Source organism: Ornithorhynchus anatinus, chromosome 12 (genome assembly GCF_004115215.2).
Source record: "Ornithorhynchus anatinus isolate Pmale09 chromosome 12, mOrnAna1.pri.v4, whole genome shotgun sequence".
Taxonomy (NCBI): domain Eukaryota; kingdom Metazoa; phylum Chordata; class Mammalia; order Monotremata; family Ornithorhynchidae; genus Ornithorhynchus; species Ornithorhynchus anatinus.
This window is the reverse complement of record NC_041739.1, coordinates 55718522-55736767: the sequence shown is the minus strand read 5'-3', so window position 1 is coordinate 55736767 and position 18246 is coordinate 55718522. Positions and strand designations below refer to the sequence as shown.

General features: G+C 44.4%; 1 protein-coding gene across 2 annotated transcripts in view; it reads right to left on the bottom strand.

Annotated features, from left to right (window-relative positions):
• WDFY3 (WD repeat and FYVE domain containing 3) overlaps positions 1-18246 on the bottom strand; it is a 300170-nt gene that overhangs the window by 226717 nt on the left and 55207 nt on the right. The window contains exon 2 of one of the 2 annotated variants that reach the window (XM_029076970.2): positions 16387-16486. The exons of the other annotated variant lie outside the window; for it this stretch is intronic. The gene's annotated coding sequence lies outside the window, so the exon portion shown is untranslated. The remainder of the gene's footprint in view (positions 1-16386; positions 16487-18246) is intronic. 2 annotated transcript variants of the gene reach the window in all.

Sequence of the window (18246 nt, the reverse complement as noted above, 5' to 3'; positions counted from 1 at the left end):
GAGCCGGGATTAGAATCTAGGTCCTTCTGACTACCAGACCTGGGTTTGATCCACTAGGCTTCACTGTTTCTATTCTAGGGAGTAATGCTTCTGGCAAAGATCCTCAGTCAGTCTCCCCACCCTGTACCTGGCAACGAAGCCAAAGTTGGTGGGATGGGGAAGAGAGGCAGATATAGACTGTGAGCTTGTCTCTAGCCTGTGACTCGTCTCGTTTTGGTCAGGAATGTGTCTGTTATACTGTCCTCTCCCAAGTGCTTAGTACAGTACTGTACACACAGTAAGTGCTTAATTAATACAATTGGATGAATGAATGTAAGAGAAGGGCCAGGGAACTAGTACCTGGTGGGTTGGTACAGCCTGTCGTCTTGCTGTATGTGTGCCCAAGGTTGTCCATCTCTAATAATGATAATAATAATAATAGGTACCTATTATGATCTTACTATGTGCCAAGCATGTTCTAAGCACTGGGGTAGAGAAAAGTTAATCAGGTTGGACACAATCATCCCACATGGGGTTCACAGTCTTAACCCCCATTTTATAGATAAGGAAACCAAGACACAGAGAAGTGAAGTGGCTTGCCTCAGTCACACAGCAGACACATGGTGGAGTCGGGATTAGAACCCAAGTTCTCTGATTCCCAGGCCTGAGCTCTTTCTACTATGCGTCACTGTTCTAGAAGAAGAGAAGAGTTCGGCAGCGATCAGGTCATCAATATGGTATTTCCTGTTTGTTCCGGACAATTTTCCAATCCTTCAAGATGTTTCCCTCTGTACTGCATCCCACAGTGTGAAAAACGCTTCAGCGGTTTCCGTGGCCCCTGGATAAGCCCCTAACTGGTAGCTGGTATGGCACCATGCCACCCTTTGTCACCGCCACCCCCTCCAGTGTAGTTGCTTTCCTTGGGGCGAGGCGGGGAGGGGGTCTAAGTCATAGCCTGCTGCCTGTAGGACAGTGGGCAGTTCTGCCCTAACACAGGTTTTCCCTGTCTGTTTTGGAGTACAGCGATATGGTACAATGTAATGCTATTCTGATGAGACCCGAGGGTCTGGGGGCAGAGGAAAATGCTGTTGGAAGAAAGAGTAGTGGGCAATTGACCCGGGGTTAGAACTGCAATGCGAAGCTTGCCTTAATTTGGGGTTGTGTAAGGATGTGGTCCCTCAAATTTTATATAGAATGACTGCCCCATGTGATGAAAAGAAATGTTCCTCTTTATGCTCTGCACCAATGATAGAGAATGTGTGTGTGTGTATGTAATAATGGCATTTGTTAGGCACTTATGTATTTACTTCTATGAATGTCTGTCTCTCTCTCTAGACTATAAGCTTGCTGTAGGCAGGAACCACGGCTACCAACTCTGTCCTACTGTATTCTCTATAAGCGCTCAATAAATACCACTGATTGATTATGTGCCGGGCACTGTTCTAAGCAGTGGGGCAGATATAAGTTCATCAGGTTGGACACAGACCCTGTCCCATTTGGGCTCACAGCTTAGTTGGAGAGGGAAAAGGGACGAAATTCCCATTTTACAGAGGAAAACAGGCACAGAGAAGTTAAGGGACTTGCCCGAGGTAACATAACCCAGGTCCTCTGCCTCCCAGGCCCGTGCTTTTTCCACTAGGCCATAATTCTTCTCTATTGATGTCGCTCAATATTTATATGCTCTTGCCTAACATACAGCATGAGCCACAGTGTTCATTTTTATCTTAGCATTCACATATGAACTTCTGAAGGTGGAAAGGTCAGAGCAGAGCTGTTCTCTTTGATTAACAATAGTGGGCACTGGACACTACATTCTACATCTTTGCAGCTCAATGTAGGCTGCAGTTGAATAAAGAAGGCAAGAGAGCATGAAGAAAAATATGTACAATTCTGGGACCCGGCCGTCTTACCCAACATCTCAGATAAATGAATATTGAAGTTTTCATTACATTTTAATTTCCTTATTATTCAATATGCATACATGTGCGTGAAGCATGCAAAAGACCTTCCTGAGTGGATTTAAATTTCAGGTTGCAATTTCATTTAAGTCTTTATAATCCTCAGCTCTCTTCCCTTATGCACTTAGGCATTACGACATGAACTTTGGATGATGGGATTTCAAACACAGTCATTTACCATTCAAGCCACCATTACAGGAAGAACACTTCAAAACCTAACTACAGGCGATCCCTATACTTTGAAGGCAGAGATACTAATTTCATTTTTAAAAAAATTGGTTTTTCATCTATAAAATGGAAATCCGATACAAGCTTTCAGATTGTGAGCCCCATTTCTGATCTTTATCTACCCCTCTGGCTCAGCACGGTCCTTGGCACTTAGTAGATACCGAAACTAGCTAAAGGGTTGGTGGTGCTGGCTACAGCAGAAAACTTATCTAGCAAGAAATTTCTCAGTGGATCAGCTGGGGAACTCCCAAAGAGGCTACAGGGAAGCCTGACATTATGCATCTGATTCTAGCCACAATCCTTCCATCTTCCTTCACTTAACAAGCAGTAAAATAATAATAATGATGGTATTTAAGTGCTTACTATGTGCCAAGCACTGTTCTGAACACCGAGGTAGATTCGGGGTAATCAGGTTGTTCCACGTGGGACTCACAGTCTTAATCGCCATTTTACAAACAAGGTAACTGAGGCACAGAGATGTTAAGTGACTTGTCCAAAGGCACATTGCTAAGTGGCGGGACCAAGATGAGAACGCACAACCTCTGACTCCCAAGCCCATGCTCTTTCCATTAAGCCACAAGATGTCACATTGAGGTCTTGATGTGACTTTTCAGGCACTAAACCAGTAGGAGGCTTCACAGTCAACCAATTAATGGCATTTACTGAGCACCTACTGTCTGCAGAGCACTGTACTAGGAGCTTGGGGGTGGAAATAGAATAGCATTGGTTCCCTGCGCTCAAGAAGTTTACCACATTGTAGGGAGGCAGACAACTAAATCAATCAGAGATGGGGAAGTGGCAGAGTATAAGAATTATCAGCTGTGCTACACTATGTCCTATAAATGAGAAAAAGTGAGAAGCAATGTGGCCTAATGGGTAGAGCACGGGCCTGGGAGTCGGAAGGACCTGGGTTCCGATCTCAGCTGTGCCACTTGTCTGCTGTAAGATCCTGGGCAAGTCTGCCACTTGTCTGTTGTGTGACCTTGGGCAAGTAACTTCACTTCTCTGTGCCTCAGTGACCTTATCTATAAAATGGGGATTGAGACTGTGAGCCCCACGTGGGAGAGGGACTGTGTCCAACCCGATTTGCTTGTATCCACCCCAGTGCTTAGTATAGTGCCTGGCACATAGTAAATGCTTACTATCACGATTATTATTATTATTATTCTCTGAGTCTCAATTATTTCACCTGTAAAATGGAGGATAAGACTGTTAGCCTCATGTGGGACGTGGACTGTGTCCAAACTGATTAGTTTGCATCTACCCTGGTACTTAGTACAGTGACTGGTACATTGTAAGTGCTTAACGAATTCCTAAAAAAAAAGTGCTGTCTAGACATGAAGACCCAGACACAGCAAGGGCAGAAAGGAAAGAAGCAACCAGGGCCACCAATCAACAATGACAAAACAAGCAGGCGGCACGAGAAGCTTTTCTCAGGGAAATTCAGATGGAAAGGCTAAAAAAGGCTTCCGTCAGGAGCTCCTGGGATTTATATCTGTTTGAAATCAAAAGGAAATATGGTTAGCTCGTTGTGGGCAGGGAATGTGTTTGCTGTTATATTGTACTCTCCCAAGCTCTTAGTATAGTGCTTTGCATACAGTGAGTGCTCGATAAATAATAATAATAACGAAAATGCTTCTACCTTGATGCTGGTAGGTTTTAATGGGACTGGGGTAGAGGGAAGGGGGCAACTTCTTTCTTGGGGGCAACGAGGCCTCCTACAATGTGAGAGCTATGCTCTTAACCGGGGTCATGTTTAGGCAAACACTTGTGCACTACCTGACTCTTCCAACAGCGAATCGCGCCCTGTTCAGTTGGCGAGCATGTGGTTGAAAGGGCCCAACAGCAATCTAACTACAATGAGGAATGAACACCACACCCTTCTTGATTGGTTTGTGAAGGGGTGCTGTCCAGAAGCTATTATGGTCCCTGGACCCAATTAGTTATAATAATCATCAAAATTATGGAATTTGTTAAGTGCTTACTATGTGCCCCATTGTTGGGTAGTGATTGTCTCTGTTGCTGAACTGTACTTTCCAAGTGCTTAGTACAGTGCTCTACACACAGTAAGCGCTCAATAAATATGATTGAATGAATGAATGTGCCAGGCACTGTTCTAAGCACTGGGGTAGATACAAGATAATCAGTTTGGACACGATCCCTATCCCACCTGGGGCTCACAGTCTTCACCCCTATTTTACAGATGAGGGAACTGAGGCCCAGGGAAGTGAAATGACTTGCCCAAGGTCACAGAGAAGACAAGTGGCAGAGCAGGACCTAGAACCCAGGACCTTCTGACTCCCAGGCCCGTGCTCTAACCGCTAGGCGACACGGCTTCTCTCAGCTTGTGTTCTCCTGTGGCTTGGAGGGGTGACCGCTTTCATAATCTCGAAAGCTTGAGAATGGAGATGGCCTATCTTGCCTCCACTGGTTTCAAGTCATCGCTTTCCAAGGGAGACGGTGCTTCTTCTTCTCAAGTTGCAGCATCATCTCGTGCTGTTCCGAGAATGGAGGAGGGAAGGGAGTAGTGGGGCCGCAAGGAGGCGAGACAGGAAGGGAATCCATTCTTCCCAGCCTCTCTTGCTTCCCTTAAGAGTTTGTCTATTATTTGCTTGTGCAGAATTTATTCCCTATAGAATCACCACCCGGTAACCAAGTAACGGAGCTTCCTTTGTTCTCCAAAATCACCATTGGCATAAAGGGCAGTAGATTTCCTTCTTGAAATACATGCCCAGAGCAACTTTTTTTAAAAAAATATTTATGCTGGCCACTGTATTAAACTCTGGGGTAGATACAAGCTAATTAGATCGGACAGAGTCCGTGTACCACTTGGGGCACACGGTCTTAATCCCATTTTATAGATGAGGTAACTGAGGCACAGAGAAGAGGGGTGATTTGCCCAGGGTCACAGAGCAGACCACTGGTGGAATCAGGATTAGCACCCAGGTCCTTCTGGCTCTCAAGCCCATGCTCTATCCACTAAACCATGCTGCTGCTCAAGCCCCAACACCCGACTTTTAAGAATCTCAGTTTTCCATGGAAATTCCACGGACATTCAATGAACCGGAAAGAGAGACTCACACTGGCAACAGGGACCTTATCTGGGGAAGGATTTCCTAGCTGTGAATTCTGCAGCACCTTCAGTTAGCTGCTACCCAAACCAATTCCCAAGCTCCAACTCCAACATGCCTCACTAATTCCCTGACCTTTGGAAATTCTGTTATCTTATTACTTTTCATTTTAAAAACACACAGAACGTACTTCTACCTCAAAACCTCCTGGGAGGAGGCAGTAGGAGAAAAGGGGAAAAATATGGCTAACCTGAGCATCAACACACAAGGTATAGAGAATGTATGAAGAATGTGCCTTCTTATGGTATGTTAAACATTTACTGTGTGTCACTATTCTAAGCGCTGGGGAAGTTACAAGTTAATTAGGTTGGACATAGTCCCTGTCCCAAATGGGGCTCACACTCCTTTGAAAGGATTACTTTCCAAGGGAGGTAAACCCAGATATTCTCATTGATCAACTGTCCTCTCCCCAGCAAGGAGTCCGGTACTCTGCACACAGTAAATGATTAATACGGTTGACTGAGTTAAGGTAATTCAGATAAAATTATATATTCCATCAAGAACATCGAGAGGAAATTTATTTTAAGTTCACCGAGAGGAATGGTTTCACTCATCCAAATCTCCCCTCCTGTCTCCTTTCAACCATGCATCCTGAGCCCTTTATGAGAGATAAATAGTCAGATTCCTCCTTTTGCTAGGCACTTTATTACTGCTTTACTTCAAATACTGTAACAGAATACATAGAATATTGAACTCGGGAAAGTGTAAGTTTCTTGAGTTCTGCCTAGACTTTCTTAGCTAAGGCTTTGCCATTTCACCCAGCAATCACTTTGACTTGAACGGTCTTTGGAAGGCCTGGGAAAGAGATTGCAGGTGACGAGGTCACTTCCTTCTCACTGCAGATCCAAGACAAAATAACCCTCTGCGTTGATCTAAAAATATTCTCCCAGGAAAGAGACTGCCCTTGGAGACTTGATTTAAAATTTCGCCTTTTGGGGAGAAGCTGTCGGACATGTTTCGCCTCGATCGGTTTGGTTTGGAAATTTCCACCGCTTTACCCTACATCCTCCTGGAGCCTTAAAGGAATCGAGCAAACAGGCTGCAGCAGAATAATTGACATAATAATAATAATAATAATAATAATAATAATAATAATAATAATAATAATATTTAAATCATTCCTAAGTGCAAAACACTTTAAATACTAGGATAGATGTAAGATCATCAGGTCCCACATAAAGCTCACGTCTAAATAGGAAGGAGAAAGAGGGACTGAATACCCATTTTGCAGATGACAGAACTGTCAGCATTTATTAATAATGTTGGTATTTGTTAAGTGCTTACTATGTGCAGAGCACTGTTCTAAGCGCTGGGGTAAATACAGGGTAATCAGGTTGTCCCACGTGAGGCTCACAGTTAATCCCCATTTTACAGATGAGGTAACTGAGGCACAGGGAAGTGAAGTGACTTGCCCACAGTCACACAGCTGACAAGTGGCAGAGCCGGAAGTCGAACTCATGACCTCTGACTCCGAAGCCCAGGCTCTTTTCCACTGAGCCACGCTGAGCATTTACTGTGTGCAGAGCACTAAGTGCTTCGGAGAGCACCATACAACCATTAGAAGACACATTCCCTGCCCACAAGGAGCAGAAGTCATTTGCCCACATTCATACAGCAGGTACGTGGGAGAGCCAGGATTAGAACTCAGGCCTTCTGACTCCCAGGCCTGTGGCTCTTTTTACGAGACCATGCTGCAGGAGAGTCAGCCTGGACAGAAAAGACAGGAAATTCGTTCCCAAGTTAGAGAAATAATAATAATAATAATGTTGGTATTTGTTAAGTGCTTACTATGTGCACAGCACTGTTCTAAGTGCTGGGGTAGATGCAGGGTAATCAGGCTGTCCCACATGAGGCTCACTGAGGCACAGAGAAGTTAAGTGACTTGCCCACAGTCACACAGCTGACAAGTGGCAGAGCTGACATTCGAACCCATGACCTCTGACTCCCAAGCTTGTGCTCTTTCCACTGAGTCACGCTGTTTCTCTGAATACAAGACATGACTCCGGGTGTGCTTATCCAACACCAGTAATGGCACCCATAATGGTTGAGCAAGAGGGCAATCATGTAATGGTATTTATTGAGCACTGACTGTGTGCAGAGCATTGCACTAAATGCTCAGGAGAGTACAATATACCAGAGTTGGTCGACACGTTCCATGCCCAAAACGAGTTTACAGTCTAGAGAGGGAGACGCAGACATTAATTGGAAGTCAGAGAAGGCCATGGGTTCTAATCCCAGTTCCACCACTTGTCTGCTGTGTGACCTTAAGTCAGTCACTTCACTTCTCTATGCCTCAGTTATCTCACCTGTAAAATTGGGAATAAGATTGCGATCCCTATGTGGGACAGGGGCTGTGTTCAACCTGATTTGCTTGTATCCACCCAGCACTTAGTACAGTGCCTGGCATGTAGTAGGCACTTAAAAAATACCATAATTATTATTACAAATAACAGACATGTACATAAGTGCTGTGGGGCTGAGGGAGGGGTGAATAAAGGGTGCAGATCCAATTGCAAGTGAGACACTGAAGAGAGTGGGAGAAGAGGAAATGCGGGTTTTGTCAGGGAAGGCCACCTGAATTACTTGGAAAATATTCTCTAAGGTGAATCCTCACGACACGCAAATCAGCATACATCACATTTTTGGTTTTGTCATTAATACACAGCTAATGCCTTGGGGAAGGAATCTTGATTATTGCATTTTAACTGAATTATTCATAAAAGGTCACACTAAAATCATGAGCTTATTTCCAGGATTCCACTGAAACTTCAAGGCTTTTCCTTAACCCTGTCTTGGAAAAATTGCTGTGTGATTAAAATATTCATTAGATTGTAAACTCTTTAAAAGCTGGGATTGTGCTTTGTCCTCTCCCTAGCACTTAGTATGGTGCTCGGCACCAAGTAAGTGCTCAATAAATACCTTGGATTAACTGATTGATAAACAGAATGAGTCATGAGCGTTTGAGGGGTTTTGGTAATAGCCTGAATGTTGAACAATACCTGAACTTGTACTTTGCTAGTGTAGTAAAACCACTTTCCCAGGATTCAAGGTGTGCGTGTGTGTGTGTGTGTGTGAATATGCATACAAAGGCTTCATATTTTCCAAATGTTCTACGTGTGGGTTGTGGTTTGGGTTGACATTTCATCAGATCCAGTGAACACTTCAAGATGGCTCTCCGACAAAATCCACCAGAGTGGACACGAAAACTGAACCCTCCACATCTGTTACAAGCCTCAAAAACCTCTTTAACAGCATATTGTTGCATATGTGCCTATGCAAGCACACGGAGACTGTGAGCTCACTGTGGGCAGGGAACGTGTCTACCAACTCTGTTGTATTGATATACTGTAGACCCCCAAGTGCTTAGTATAGTGCTCTGCACAGAATAAGTGCTCAATGAATATGATGGATCGAACAAAGACGCTAGTCAAATCATAGAGAGAAAATCCAGTGGCCAAATATCTAATCCTAAACGTATTTCACAAATTCAGCAATAGGAGGCACACATACACCAAAACAACACAGACTTAATCCAATAGATAAAAACAAGGCACGCAAATATGTACCATAACATGAGGTAAAGACCACCAACTAAAACCAATAGATAAACTGAAGCACGCACACACTTGCCAAAGCAACACATGTAAAACCAACAAACCAATGCCCGCACATCATAGACTGTAAGCTCGTTATGGGCATGGACCGTGTCTGCTAATTCCATTGCACTCTACTCTCGTAAGCACTTAGTACAGCGCTCTACACATAGTAAGCGCTCAAGCACGGTGTAGTGGATACAGCACGGGGCTGGGAGTCAGAAGGTCATGACTCCCATTTCCGCCATTGAATGGCTCTGCCATTTCTGTGCTGTGTGACTCTGGGCAAGTCACTTCACTTTTCTGTGCCTCAGTTCCCTCACCTGTAAAATGGGGATTGAGACTGTGAGCCGCACATGGGACAGGGACTGTGTCCAACTCGATTTGCTTGTATCCACCACGAAGCTTAGTACAGTCCCTAGCACATAGTAAATGCTTAAACAAATACCACAATTATTATTATTAATAAGAAATATGACTAATTATTACTATTACTGTCATTATGGTATTTGTTAAGCATTTGCTACGTGTCAAACACTGTTCTAAGCACTGTTAGATATGTTAGGAAACTGGGAAAGAGGAAAACAAAAATCAAGTTTAGTTACATTTTAAAATGGCTACACTTCTTCTAACTTAAGAACTGAGAATTTCCATCCTCCTAGTGATGCCTGTGAAAAGGTCCTTTTACCAAGAGTTTTTATTTTCAACATCATAAAATTCCACCGTTCTGCCAAAGACAGTTGACACTGCTGTTATAAAATGCTAAAAATAGAGGAGTTTAAGAGGCTATAACCATTGGTTCCTTCCTTAGGCAGTAGCGGGCAGTTCATTAATAAATCAAGCCACCAACATTCAAAGAAGCATTAGCCTTTGGGGCGGCCAGACTAGCTCTGCCCACTGACCTTACTGACCTTTCCGGCCCTGCCACACCTTGGCTCTCTCCCACCCCACGAATCAGAATGGCCATTACACCGGGGTTGTGGGTGGAGGGGGGCAGTTTTCAACCAGTCTGCTCCCTGTCGAGGGTAGATAGGGCAGCAGATGCCTTTCTGCTTGGCATTTCTATTTTCAGTGCCCCATCTTCCTCCACAGAGGTAGAGGTGCCATCCATGATCAAGACTGGAGGAGAACGGGGGTACTGGAGCTACTTCAGAGATGGTGTCAGGCCCCTCTCCCAACCCCCTGCCCCTCACCTCCGGTGAAATGCTTAGGAGAAGCAGCGTGCCCAAGTGGAGAGAGCCCAGGTCTGGGAATCAGAAGAGCTGGCTTCTAACCAGCTCCACCACTTGCCATGCTGTATGGCTTTGGGTAAGTCACTTCATTTCCCTGTGCCTCGGTTCCCTCATCTGTAAAATGTGGGACATGGATGGTGTCCAATCTGATTAGTCTGAATCTAGCCCAGCGCTTTGTACAGTGTCTGGCACATGGTAAGGGCTTAAATACCATAAAAAGAAAGCTCTAGGTCCAGTGGACTTATACATTGTGAGCTTGTAAGAAGGGAATGTCATTGTTTAGTGTTGTGTTGTACTTGCCCAAGCGCTTAGTACAGTGCTCTGCCACAGTAAGCGCTCAATAAAAATGATTGAATGAATCAATGAATAAAATGGCTGCTGGGACCCCGTCTCAATTTGCTGCGTGATCCGACCGAAGCATTAGACAGAATGTGGGATCTACATACCTAGTATCTACAGGAGCCATGAGAGACCCACCCCCTCATCCCGCTTCCTCTGCTAGACCCACCTCCAACTTTCTCCTATCCAGATTATAGACTTGTTCATTCATTCATTCAATCGTATTTACTGAGCGTTTACTGTGGGCAGAGAACTGTACTAAGCACGTGGAAAGTACAATACAGCAACAAAGAGAGACAATCCCTGCCCAAACAGACTCATTGTCTAGAAGGGGGAGACAGACATCAAAACTTGTTGGGAGCAGTTAATGGTATCGACCAACTTTTTTGTACTGTAGTCTCCCAAGCACTTAGTACAGTGCTCTACACACAGTAAGCACTCAGTAAATATGACTGGTTGATTGACCGAGGGCAAGGACTACATCTACTGCCTCCATAATCCTCTCCCTAGCTCTTAGCTCAGTGCTCTGCACATAGTGAGTGCTCAGTAAATACCACTGACTGATCAATTATATACTACTTAATGGGAGTAAAGACTTTAAAAATAATTTTTGATTTTTTTCCCCCAAGTTAAACCCAATTTTTTTTTTAAATGAAATGAGGTGGTAGAAATTGAGTAGAACCCTAAAAATCCATTCCCTCATTGTATGGTAAACTGTGGGATGTTGCCGAGAGATTTTAAATCTGGAAGCTAAAAATATATGCTGCGCTTCAAGCCACTGAAGAAAAAGATTTCTTCACTATTTCATTCAGTTAAAACATTGGTTACCTAATACTACAAAATGACTATAGCTCCTTTTTGTGCTTTTTTATGGTAATTGCTAACTGCTAACTAGGTGTCAAGCCTTGTTCTAGGTGCTGGGGTAGATACAAGTTAGTAAGGTTGGACACAGTTCTCACAATCACATAGGGATTAGACATAGCCTGAGTCAGAGGGAGGAGGATTTAATACCTAATTTTACAGATGACTTAACTGAGGCACAGAGAAGTTGCCCAACGGCACATATCAGACGAGTGGCAGAGCCAGGAAGCTCACTGTGGGCAGGGAATGTCTCTGTTTATTGTTGTACTGTACTCTCCCAAGGGCTTAGTACAGTGCTCTGCACACAATAAACTCAAAAATATGACAATGAATGAATTATAACCCAGGTCCTCTGACTCCCAAAGGCCATGCTGCTTCTCCTAAAATGAAATCATTACTGCTCAGAAGATGGTATGGCACCAAGCCAATTCCTCTTTACTTTATTCCCAACAAAGGCCAAATTTCTCATCACCTGCCTCCAAGGATTCCTCAAACACACTCACAAATGCAATCTATATTTAAAATGCTACATGAAGCAGGTCAGTATATGTATGGCCTTGTGGAGAGACCATGGCCTGGCAGGCAGAAGGACTTGAATTCTCATCCTTTTTCCGCCACTTGTCTGCTGTGTGACCTTGGGCAAATCACTCTGCTTCTCGGTGCCTCAGTTCCCTCATCCATAAATTGGAGAATAAGACCGTGAGTCCCATGGGGGACAAGGACTGTGCACAACTTGATAAGCTTGCAAATACCCCAGAACTTAGTACAGTGCCTGGGGCATATTAAGTGCTTAACAGATACCATATTGAAAAAATAAAAATAAAAATAATCAGAGGCCAGAAATCTGGAGTAAACAAAGAAAAATCCATAGTTGCCCCAAAAGAATTGCCCACACAGCAAATAATCAAAAACCTTGCAGTTGCTCTCCCACTGCCTGTGATTAGTTCTTGAAAAGATGCATTTCTTCTCAAAAAGTCAAGCGGTCCTTACTCATCCGTGGCTCCTAAATGGACAGTGGAGTTGCAAACCGCAAGTTGCTCCTGCCTGAATACGGCTAGTGAGAAGGGGCATATTCCAAGCTCAAGGCGCCACAGTTGTTAACGTGTCATTCACAAAACAGCAGCGAGCGCTCACTGTGGGGACAGATTCTGCTTCGGGACTTCTTAAATGGGGCCAAGCAGAGCTTGGCAGCGAATTTTATGATGGGCAAAGTCGCCAACGGAAGCAGAAGACCTTGGGGAGTGAAAACAGGTCACCAGGTGCATTTAAGGCACTTTCGCGACATGTTGGACCCTCTTAACGCTGCTAACAGAAGCACATTCTTGATGTTTATGCAACAGCCAAAGGAGAGGTCTCCAAGAAAGTCCTCAAAAGCTTGACTTTCAGCCCCAAAACAGGCAGAAAATGCCCCTATTTTCACCCATGCCATATTAAGCTTGCTCGAGAGTTGAAAACTCCGAACAAGGGCAAGAAAAACTCACTACTTCCCCTGATGATATTTGTAAGTTTTTGTCTGACGAATCTGGTTTCGCTTGGGTGACTGTATCAGGAGCCACAATTCACTGGGGACAGACACAGAGAAGCCTCCTGCTCAGCATAAATCATTCACAGAAGATTGGCATCGGGTATGTGACTGCTGAAGGGAGACTCATCAGTCCTTTTTCCACAGTAACCACGAGTATTGCCTGAACACTTGGGAATTGATCTCTCTGATGTCATGGTTCTTCCTCCAAATTCAACTGCAAAAGTGCTTGTTTGTTTCCTTCTGGTTGTTTTTCCAATGGTATTTGTTAAGCACTGACTCCATGCCAGGCACTGTACTAAGCGTTGGGTAGATACAAGCTAATGAGATTGGACACAGTCCATGTCCCACATCCCACATGGGACTCACAGTCTTATTCCCCATTTTACAGGAAGAAACTCAGGCACAGAAGTTAATAATCCCGTTTATGTAGTTACTACAATGAAGCATATGGGGTTGTGTGATTTTTAAAAGACCCCACGGAATCGTGGTTTTCCTAAGTTGGCTAAGGGCACCCTAGGCCCTTTATCAGAAGACAAATTAACAGAGTAGTAAGATGTTAAAACTAACTAGGTTTTGATTATACTAAAGGAGAAGATGTTCTTCATTGGCCCTGGAAAGACATGACCTCCAAAGTACAGTGCTTTACACAGTAAGTGCTCAGTAAATACTGCTGAATGAACAAACGATGGAGAGCCCCAGGAGTGGGGGCCTATGAATTTTGTGGGCCTACTAGTGTTTAGAGACCAGTACTGGGAACTTGGCAGCATATAAATTGAAGACTCAAATTCCTTTCCCATCACCCTCCCCGTCTCACAAGCGCATAACTCCACATTATCCTTAACTCATCTCTCTCATTCAAACCACGCATTCCATGTCACCAAATCCTGTCAGTTCAACCTTCCCAACACAGCTAAAATCCTCCCTTTCCTCACCATTCAAACTTTTACATGTTAATCCAACCTCTTTTCCTATTCCATTTTGATTTGATTACTGTATCAGCCTCCTAGCTGACCTCTCTGCCTATCCCCATTCCAGTCCACAGTTCATTCTGCAGCCCGGATCACTTTTCTATAACAGCCTTCAGCCCACGTTTCCCCACTCCTCCAAAACCTCCAGTGGTTGACAATCCACTTCTGCATCAAATAGACACTCCTTACCATCAACTTTAAAGCATGTAATAACCTCGCCCCCTCCTCCCTTACCTCTCTGGTCTCTCCTACTACAACCCGACCTGCACACTTGGTTAATCTCAGAATGCCAACCTACTTACTGTATCTCAATCTCATCTATCTCGCCGCCAACCTCTCGCCCACATCCTGCCTGTCCTGAAACTCCCTCCCTCTTCACATCAGACAGATTATCACTCTCCCCACCTTCAAAATCTTAAAAACATATCTCCTCCAAGAGGCCTTCCCTGACTAAGCCCTCATTTCCTCTTCTTCCACTCCCTTCTGCGGGCTCTTGCACTTGGATTTCCGCCTTTTATTCACCCCTCCCTCGGCCCCACAGCACTTAGGTACATATCTGTACTTTATATTGATGATGATATTTATTAAGTGCTTACCATGTGCCAAGCACTGTTCTGGTGTAGATACAAGGTAATCAAGTTGGCCCACATGGGGCTCACCGTCTTAAACCCCATTTGACAGATGGAGTACCTGAGTCACAGAGAAGCGAAGTGACGTGCCCAAAGTCACATAACTGCCAAGTGGTGGAGCCGGGATTAGAACCTATGACCTCTGACCTCCAAGTTTGTGCTCTTTCCACTAAGCCACGCTGCTTTTATATATTAATATCTGCCTCCCCTTCTAGACTATAAGCTCATTGTGGGCAGAGACCAGGTCTATCAATTCTGTTATAATGTACTCTCCCAAGCACTTTATACAATGTTATGCACACAGTAAGCATTCAATAAATACAATTGATCGATTGATCTCTTCCCCTTAAGGAATTTACAGTTTAAGGGGGAGGATACAGGCAATCAACCAATCAGTGGCATTAAATGAGAACTTATTTTACTGTACCACATATTTAAGCAAGTACAATGTATTTGGTAGTAATAATAATAATGATGATAGTATTTGTTAAGCACTTACTATGTGCCAAGCACTGTTCTAAGGGCTGGGGGAGATACAAGGTAATCAGGTTGTCCCACGTAGGGATCACAGTCTTAATCCCCATTTTACAGATAAGGCAACAGAGGCACAAAGAAGTTAATAGACTTGCCCAAAGTCACACAGCTGACAAGTGGCAGAGCCAGGGTTAGAACCCACGACCTCTGACACCTAAGCCCGTGCTCCTTCCACTGAGCCACGCTGCTTCTCTTAGTAGTAGACACGATCATGTGGTAGATACGATCCCTGGAGTTTCCTGTCTGTACAGACTACAGATATTTTACAACAACAGGAGTACAAACCACTTCAAAGAAGCAGCATGACTTAGTGAATAGAGCTCAGGTCTAGGAGTGAGAAGGACCTGAGTTCTAATGTGAGTTCTGACATAGGTCTACTTTGTGACCTTGGCAAGTCATTTCACTTGTCTGTGCCCCAGTACCTCAACAGTAAAATTGGGATTAAGACTGTGAGCCCCAGGTGGGACAGGGACTGCATCCAACACGATCAGCTTGTAGGTACCCCAGAGCTAAATTCGGTGCCTGGCACAAAGTGCTTAACAAATACCATAAAAAAAATAAAACAAAGGAAAAGCCCGAGGAGTAGAACTAAACAAAAATAGATGTGGATGCCTGGTTTCATGCTTTTTGAGGGATGTTCTGAATTCATTCATTCAGTCGTATTTAATGAGTGCTTACTGTATGCAGAGCACTGTACTATGAGCTTGGGAGAGTATGATAGAACAGTAAACATACATTCCCTGACCGCAATCAGTTTACTTATGGTCTAGAGGGAAAGACAGTAATAGGGTTCACGGCATGATTTTCTGATTCACGTGTGGCCGGTGGCCACAACCTAAACACCAGAACAGCGAGGCCCCAAGGTGGTGGAACCTTAATAATAATAACGATGGCACTGATTAAGCGCTTACTATGTGTCACGCACTATTCTAAGCGCTGGGGGAGATACAAGCTAATCAGACTGGACACAGTCCCCATCCCACATGGGGCTCACAGGTTTATTCCCTATTTTAGAGAAGAAGGAACTGAGGCACAGAGAAGTTAAGTGACTTGCTTAAGGTCACATAGCTGGCAAATGGTAGAGCTGGGGTTAGAACCCAGGTCCTTCTGACTCTCAGAGTTTCTCAGGAGTAAACATCTCTGCTTTCCTGGGACCTCCAATGGGTGTGGCGAGGCAGGCTCTCAGGAGACACGGCAAAGGGGTAGTCATGCTGGTGAAGCCACCCCACAAATGTTGCCCCCGCCCCCCCCGGCATCTGCTCCAAGGGACACCTTATTTCAAGCAGGCCTGGTTACGGATACCAGTTTGAGGTAACATTTTTCTCTATAAAAGCTGCAATAGAAACAAAACACCTCTAAAACCAATGACAGTAGACACCATGCTGATTTCTCCACCTCCCTCCACTGACCTCTAGGGCATTCCCTGCCTCACTGGTACAGAATTCCCGGGACCGTCGGGGACATTCCTCTTGCCAGGATTTCGATTAGAAACGGGAAGGCGTGATTCACCTGCCAAAGACAAGATGACAAGAAAAAAGTGGTCACCCAATGGAGTCTCCCTGGCAAAAAACAGTCTATCTGCCCAACAAAGGCCAAAGACCTCCGAGAACCCATTTGTTTTATGCTGTTTATTAAGCACTTAGTATGTGCCAGGCACTGTATTAAGCATTGGGGCAGATGTAGGCTAATGGGGTTGGATACAGACTCTGTTTCACATGGGGTTCCCAGTTTTAATCCCCCTTTTGCAGATGAAGTATTTGAGGCACCAAGAAGTTAAGTGAACTGCCCAAGGTCACATAGAAGACAAGTGGCAGAGCTATTAGAGGTCAGGTTCTTTTGACTCCCAGGCCTGGGCTCTAATAATGATAATAATAATAATAGTGTCCTTTGTTAAATGCTCACTATGTGCCAAGCACTGTACTAAGCCAATCGGTTTGGACAATGTCTCTGTCCCACGTGGGGCTCACAGTCTCGATCCCCATTTTCCAGATGAGGCAACTGAGGGGCACAGAAGTGAAGTGAACTGCCCAAGGTCACAAAGCAGACAAGTGGCAGAGCCAGAACCGGAACCCATGACCACCTGAATCTTAGGTCCATGCTCTATCCACCACGCCATGCTTCAAGCTGCTTTTGTGTAAGGCCACAGAAAACTAAAAATGGAGTTTATACCAAAGACGTTGGGGATGGGAGGAAGGGGGAGATGTAATTTAGGAGCAGGAGAAACCTCTGAATCTTAAATGGGAAGAAGGCGGTTGAGTTCGACTCAATGATCCTTTGTCTCTTCAGAGCAGTCCTACCACACTGGTTTTAGTGTCCCCTCTTTGAGGGGGAGGTTAATTGGCCCTAAGAAGTTAAATGTACCAACTAGCCCATAAATTATGCAGATCAACTTGGTGGAATTTATGAATAAATCATGCAAATTTGCTGATACCATTCGTGAATGTGCTACGCAAATTGGGTCCTGGCATTGTAACTAAATGATGGTAATTAACGTAATCGGCTACCGTGTCCAGGATGTGTGTGTGTGTGTGTGTGTGTGTGTGCGCGCACACAAGTGCACATAAGGCAATAATTAATAATAATTATAATACTTATGGTACTTGTTAAACACTTCCTATATGCCAAACACTGTTTTAAGCACTGGGACAGATGCAACTTAATCGGGTTGGACACAGTCCTTGTCCCACATGGGGCTCACAGCTGTCATGGATTCTAATCCCAGCTCAGCTACTTGTCTGCTGTATGACCTCGGGCAACTCACTTCACTTCTCTGAGCCTCATTTACCTTATCTGTAAAACAGGGATTACAAGTGTAAGCCTTCTGTGGAATAGAGACTGTGTCCAAACTGACTAACTTCTATCTACTCCAGTGCTTAGACCAGTCCTTGGCACAAAGTAAGTGCTTAGCAAGTACTATTATCATTACTATTATTACTGTTATTAATTGATAATAACAATGAGATGAGGTAACAGCAGGCATGTGGCAGGAGGCCAGGGAGGGGAGAGACATGTTCTCCAACCTTCAGATAAAGGTAAGAGAAGTCCCTTACTTTCAAGGTCCAAGGTCTGACCCAGTGACTGACTCAATTTAATATCCATCTCCCCCGAGTCTGTAAGCTCCTTGTGGGCAGGGAATGTGTCTACCAACTCTGCTGTATTGTGTTCTCCCGAGTGATTAGTACAGTGTTCTGCACATTGTAGATGCTCAATAAATACCACTGGTTGACTGACTACTCACTTTTGGACACTTGGGACACTAACTCGAGCCC